Here is a 6,480-nt window from a genome sequence, read left to right as displayed (position 1 = left end):
GGTGCGATGTATATGGTTCCGGGCCGTACTGACGAATCTTCCGCCAAGCTTGTATTTAGTTATTTATGTCTGAGCAGCACTAAATATTCTTGGCGATTAAGGCTGATCTGTTCCACTTGGATCTTTGGAGATTCCGACTTGGTGGCAATATAAGGTCCAGAAAAGATGAATTATGGATGGAGTTGGAGAAACCTCGACAACTGTTCGCCTAAACCAGCTCCCAGGGTAGTCTTCTCGAGACTATACCGCGATGGGGCAGCTTAGGTACACCTCCCTGCAACATAGGTTATGTCAGCACGTGCACGGCACTAATATGAAAACATACCTCTTTTCCCAAATATATCTGCACTAAATTCTTGTCATTCACTGACCACTGAACTGTACGGCACTTGTAACTATATGCTTCCAGCATATATTTGTGGAAATATATATATTTTCCGGATAGCACTATATATATGTGTGTGCAATATGTATGTTGCTCGCACTCGGAAATTATCACGTCTTTACAGATCGATCAACTTTCTTATATTGTTCAAAGCAGTAATAGACGATGGACTGAGTAGCCAGTGCAGCAGAGCTTTTGAGCTTTTTACTAAATGTGCAATCGTATGATCCAGAACATTCGCAGCAGCATAAAACGATCGTCTAATGCACAGCATAGCTTAACTGTGCAATCGTACGATTGCCGTCTATGCTTCCCACTGTCCGTCGCTTGTATGTGTTCGTGGGCGTTCGGACTTAAGAGCGGCTAAGGCTTTGATCCAACCTTAAGAGCGGCTAAAGCTTGATCGTTCGAAATATCACTAGGGGGTCTCACGAGACGAAAGAAGATAACCAATTCCCTATATTTTGTGCTGGCTACTACAAGATTGAACAGCACAATGGTCATGAAGAACACAAAGAGCAGGAAGATCAGGTAAGTGTAGACGCTGTCAAACTTTATGTCACCGGCATCAAATTCTCCCGTGAGCATCACAATCGTCTTGATGGGCACGGAGAATGTGTTGAAGTGACCATCATCTTCTCCCTCCTTTGCTGGCTCTGGCGTGCTGTCCTTCGGAGAGGAGCAGTCCACCTGGGGCTTGCCAAACAGTACGTAGAAGCACAGACTAAACGTAAGCACAAAGATCGAGTAGAGAGCAAAGCTCTTGATGAAGCTGCTGGAGACGGCGCGCAGCATGAGCATGTGCGTCGAAATTGAGAGTACTGGAAGGGAGCCAACCAGCAGGCAGAACTCCACGGACACCAGCAGAATGGTGAAGACGGCCAGTATGCGCTGCGTCTCCTTGTCGTAGCTGGCTTCCATGCAGGTTAGGATCGACAAGACAATGAGAGCCACCTCCATCAGGTTCGTGATGGACCTGAAGTACAGCAGCGGTGACATGGCAAGCTGTATGACCTCTCGGATCATGAGATACACAATCCCTATCCAAGAGAACAGGCCGAAGAGGGCAGTCAGGCCCGTGTGGTCGCTTTCGTGGAACTTAAGGAGCGTATGCGTGATAATGGAGGCAGTGAAGAGAGAGTAAAGTAGAAAGTTCAGATAGAAGATCACCGAGAGGCGGTGCCACTTGAGGAAGAGGAATCTCGAGATTAGCGGGTGCTGCAGCAGGTAACGCAGCTCCGTGGAATCGGCGATGTATGCGATTGGAGTCATCTCGTCCTCCAATTGGTGAGGATGGCCAATGCTCCGCTTGTCCGACTGCCCGGGCTCTCGCTGGCGTCTCATCAGATTCTTGTAGTTGATGATGATCTCGAAACTCTGGTCACCGGGCTTCTCCCCGTTGGTGCTGATGCAGGAATCGAAGTGCTCCTCCAGCACTTTCGGGTCCATCTCCTGTATGGGAAGATCTCCGAACGCGCTTCTCGCCCCGATGTACGCTCCCTGCCGTAGAAGCTCCTGTGCCACCTTTGTGTTGCGATACTTGACCGCATAGGAGAGTGGCACCAGGCCAGCCTTGTCCGCCTCATTGATGTCCACACGATCGCTCTCGAGCAGCAGCCGGAAGCAGCGCTGATGGTCACAGAAGTCGTCCAGCGGCTGCTCACCCAGGCGACTGATAACCGCGTTCAGCAGCTTGGAATGCGATGTCAGCCTCAGCTGCGGATGCTTCAACAGCTTCTCTAGCGCCCTGTGGTTGCCCCAGATTACGGCCAACTCCACGAGGCTGATGTCGCTCAATTTTGAAGGATTAATGTTGATGCCCGTCTCGAGGATGGCCTCAAAGGCTCGCTGCTTGCCCCGCTTGATACTCTCCGCCAGCAGGGACTGATACTCCTCCTGGTTGGCATTGCATTGGTTGTCTGCGTTTCCGCTGACGTTCTGGTGGTACTCCGCGAACTGTTGCTCGAACTGGTTCTCGTCTCCGTCCCGCAGCGTGCGGAGGAGTCGCTCGCAGTCGATCTCTGCTCCGGCCTCGCGCAGCTCCGGCAACGGCAGTTCCGGATACTGATCCCTCAGCATCTGGCGTACCTGCCCGTTCCGATAGCTGTCAATGTCCAACTGTGGTTGTTTCAGGAAAAGTCGGATCAGCTCCAGCTTAGTGCCTGCCTCAATCTTTCTATTAGCCCACCTGAGAGGCATTCGATCGTCCTGGTGATTGGCCTGGGCACCGCTGTCCAGGGCAGTGTGGAATTCCCGTATGTCCCGATTAGCGAGGGCTGCGATCAACTGGCCATGCGGATCGATGAAACCGCAGTTGTTAGAGCTCATTCTGCTGTCTGCAAAGAGTCAAGTGAGAATGGGGAGGATGAGCTATGTCTATGTGGGCTTTCGTTAATCTTATCCAACCCACGCTGCGTATGAGTAACTTCTAATGCCGTTTCTATGAAAATGATGACAGAACCCGCATTGTTAGAGCTCTGCTCTGGTCAATGGAGGGAGGTCTGACCCAACAGACGGTTTCTGTACAGACCTTGAAATTGCCGAAACAAAAGCATGAGAGTGGACCGACCCCCGCAACAAACGGTATTTGACAACGCTTCATGATACGATGATTTTCACACAAATGACTGTCTGTCCATGGAGCTGGCCAGCAGCTGGAGGCAGAGCCACAGTCAGAGCCACAGTCACAGCCACATCCGCAGCCGAAAGCTACCCCACAGGTTTCTCGAAAAATAAAAACCAAATCTTCGTCTTGGGGGCAGTTAAAGAAAGCGTCTTTAAGTGGTTTTTGTGGTACCCGAACTACAGACTTAATTTTCCCTCCCGTGTAGTTATTAAATTATAACAATCCAACTGAAGACAAGGTAAGACAAGGCCTGAGAAGTACTCAGGGAGTGGCTTGATTGTTCAAAGTGATCTACAAATTTGAATCAAGTTTGCTGTTCGATCTCGCTCGCCTTTTGGTATATCAAAATTTAACGATCATAAAGAATAATCATAAAATAATGTACACATCAATATCAATTAGCAATCAATTTGTTACGCTTTATGCTTTGAATACTGTTCCGAATGGAGCTTTAGATAAAGCCGTGGGCAGTGCTGAAATCTTGCGATTTATAGGCGGCTCTTTTCGTAAATTTCAAGGCGGCTTCTTCTGTGGGATCTGATCCCTCCAGCCGTCAGCTCAACGTCTTCTCCGCTCTGTTGTGTTCTGTTCTGTTCTGGTCCGTTCTGTCTGCTGTCTGCTTGGATGCTTGAAATGTGTGAGAAATCGGCTAATCACACATGAGACCTGGCTAATTTGAATATTCCCCCACTGATTGTTTATCAATAGCCTACGAATTGGGAATTAGCTCTTCGGCTAATGTTGCTTTAGTATGCAAACAAATTGAGGATTGTAAATGACGCCCCTGGTGTCAAAATTTGTCGTTGATAAGATAAACAGAATCGCACAATCACCTTCCTTAATTGGCCCTTTATTTGATATTTTCTTGTCTCCCATCTTAACCTCTTCCCCATTCTGGTATTTGTTTTTGTTAAAGTTATTTTATTGGTAAGACAGCAGAAGATCAGTATACAGAATTATATGTGCTTCCGAGTAACATACGCAAGAGACAGACGCCGAAAGAAGAATATCGATATGAGAACATCGATATGAGAACATCGATATGCAGCAGGGCCCATGCGCAGTGTTGTTAGAGATCAATATCTAATTATCGTGGCGGTCACTTTGAACACTCCTCCTCAACACAACGCATGCTTACAAACTTTAAATATACGTAACTAATATTCAATATCATGTCAAGCACTTATAAACGATCTTTTAAACCAAATGCGAATACAATTTTATGGTGCATAACCTTGGCTAAGTTCTTTGTGAGGACATCTGCTATCATCTTATCGGTTGGCAGATACGCAATGTTGACTTCACCTCTCTTGAGAACCGCTCGAATATGATGTATCTTGACGTCGATGTGCTTTGTACGTGCATGAAACATGGGGTTTCTAGCAAGCTGCTGTGCTCCAATGTTGTCGCCGTACATCTGAATAGCTGACTCCTTGGACATCAGCATCAAGTCAATCAGTAGGCTGCGAAAGTATATCGCCTCATTTGCTACAAATAACAAGGCTATGTACTCTGCCTCCGTGGAACTGAGGGCAACCGTCGATTGCTTTCTTGACTCCCAAGAAACCGCTCCTCCTGCCAACATGCATACATAGCCAGTGAATGACTTTCGGTTCGTCATATCACTTGCCCAATCTGCATCAACAAAACACTCAATTGCCTTTCCTTGCTTTGTGTAGCATATCTCCCAGTCGATAGTTTTTGCCAAATATCGAAGGATGTGCTTGGCTGCCGCTTCATGCTCGGAATGAGGATCCTTGTTACGTTGTGCTAATTTGTTCACCGAATGCGCAATGTCCGGACGAGTCATAACAGCAAGATAAGATAACTCTCCAATTAGCTTTTGGAACGATGTGATGTCGACCCTGCGGCAGTCCTCTTTGTTGCATGCCACCTGGTAACCAGCTTCAAGAGGCGTGGACGTCTGTCGACAATCTTTCAAATTGTACTGTTCGAGCAACTCTCTAATATACTTCCGTTGGCTGATTGAAATCGCACCCGTACTGCCTTCACGTTTCACTTCAATACCTAAAAAGTATTGCATAGGCCCGATGTCAACCACATCAAATTCTGCTGCGATCTTTATCTTGATATCAGATATATCATCTAGGTCCTTACACGCCAAAATAATGTCATCTACGTAGACAGCTATTAGACACATATTTTTACCTGGCTTACAATACAGACAGGGCTCGTTGACAGTCGGTATAAAACCAATGCGTCTCAGCGTTGCATCCAACGTAGAGTTCCACACTCTTCCTGATTGTTTTAGGCCATATATACTTTTGTGAAGCCTCAAAACGTGATTTGGGTGAACTTCGCTGATGAAGCCCTCTCAGGTTGTCTCATAAAAACCTCATCTTCCAATTCTCCGTTGAGATACGCCGTGACAACATCCATTTGATGTAGGTGGAGACCATGTTCGACTGCAAGTGCAATTATCAACCTGATAGTTGCGTGGCGTACAACTGGTGCAAATGTTTCCTTGTAGTCGATCCCGTAGCGTTGGCTACAACCTTTCGCCACCAGACGTGATTTGAGCCTGTTCACGCTTCCATCCGGATTGGACTTAACTGCATAAACCCATCTGCATCCAATGCACTTTTTCCCGCTAGGCAATTTAGTAAGCGACCACGTGCCGTTCATCACGAGAGATTCGTACTCGTCCTTCATTGATGCTTTTTATATCTCGCCTTCAGTAGACCGTTCAGCTTGTGCGTAGTTTTGTGGAACTTGTACGTCTGCTGCCAGTATCGCATTGAGCACATGATACTGCTTCCTTGGTCGTCCTGGTTTGCCCGTCCGTACTATGGTTGGGCGTCCTGGTCCTCTTATTGGTTCTGGAATTACAAGAATGTCATTACTAGACCTAATCTCCTCCTGATTTTCTGGCTCATTTTCTGGATCTTTAAATTCCTCGCTATCCATTTCGGGTTCAGAGTCCTGGTTTTGTTGAACCTCAATTGATGCCATGTCATTGGAACATGATGCATCTAGTTAGCCCTCTTCAGGTTCTACAAAAATGACATCCCTACTCTCTACGAGTTTCCTGGATTCTTTACTGACCAAACGGTATGCTTTGGCCGTATCCGAGTAGCCCACCATTATATACTCTAAGCCTTTCTGTGCGAACTTTGATTTCTTTGTTTTATCTAGAGCTATCGCTACTGAGCCAAAAACTCTTAAATGCGATACCACTGGCTTTCTACCTGTCCATATTTCAAAAGGTGTCACCCCGCTCAAGCAGCTGCTTGCCACTCTATTTCGCAAATACGTGGCAGTTCGAATCGCTTCTGCCCAATAGCATTCACTTAACCCAGCATGCAGCAGCATACTTCTTGCCATTTCTACCAATGTTCTGTTGGCCCTTTCTGCAACTCCGTTTTGTTGAGGTGTATATGGCACTGTTAAGTTTCGCTTTATTCCATTTTGGTTTAGGTAATTATCAAAAACGTTTGATATGTATTCT

Source organism: Drosophila miranda (genome assembly GCF_003369915.1).
Source record: "Drosophila miranda strain MSH22 chromosome Y unlocalized genomic scaffold, D.miranda_PacBio2.1 Contig_Y10_pilon, whole genome shotgun sequence".
In the NCBI taxonomy this organism is placed as follows: domain Eukaryota; kingdom Metazoa; phylum Arthropoda; class Insecta; order Diptera; family Drosophilidae; genus Drosophila; species Drosophila miranda.
This window is presented reverse-complemented; position numbering follows the sequence as displayed.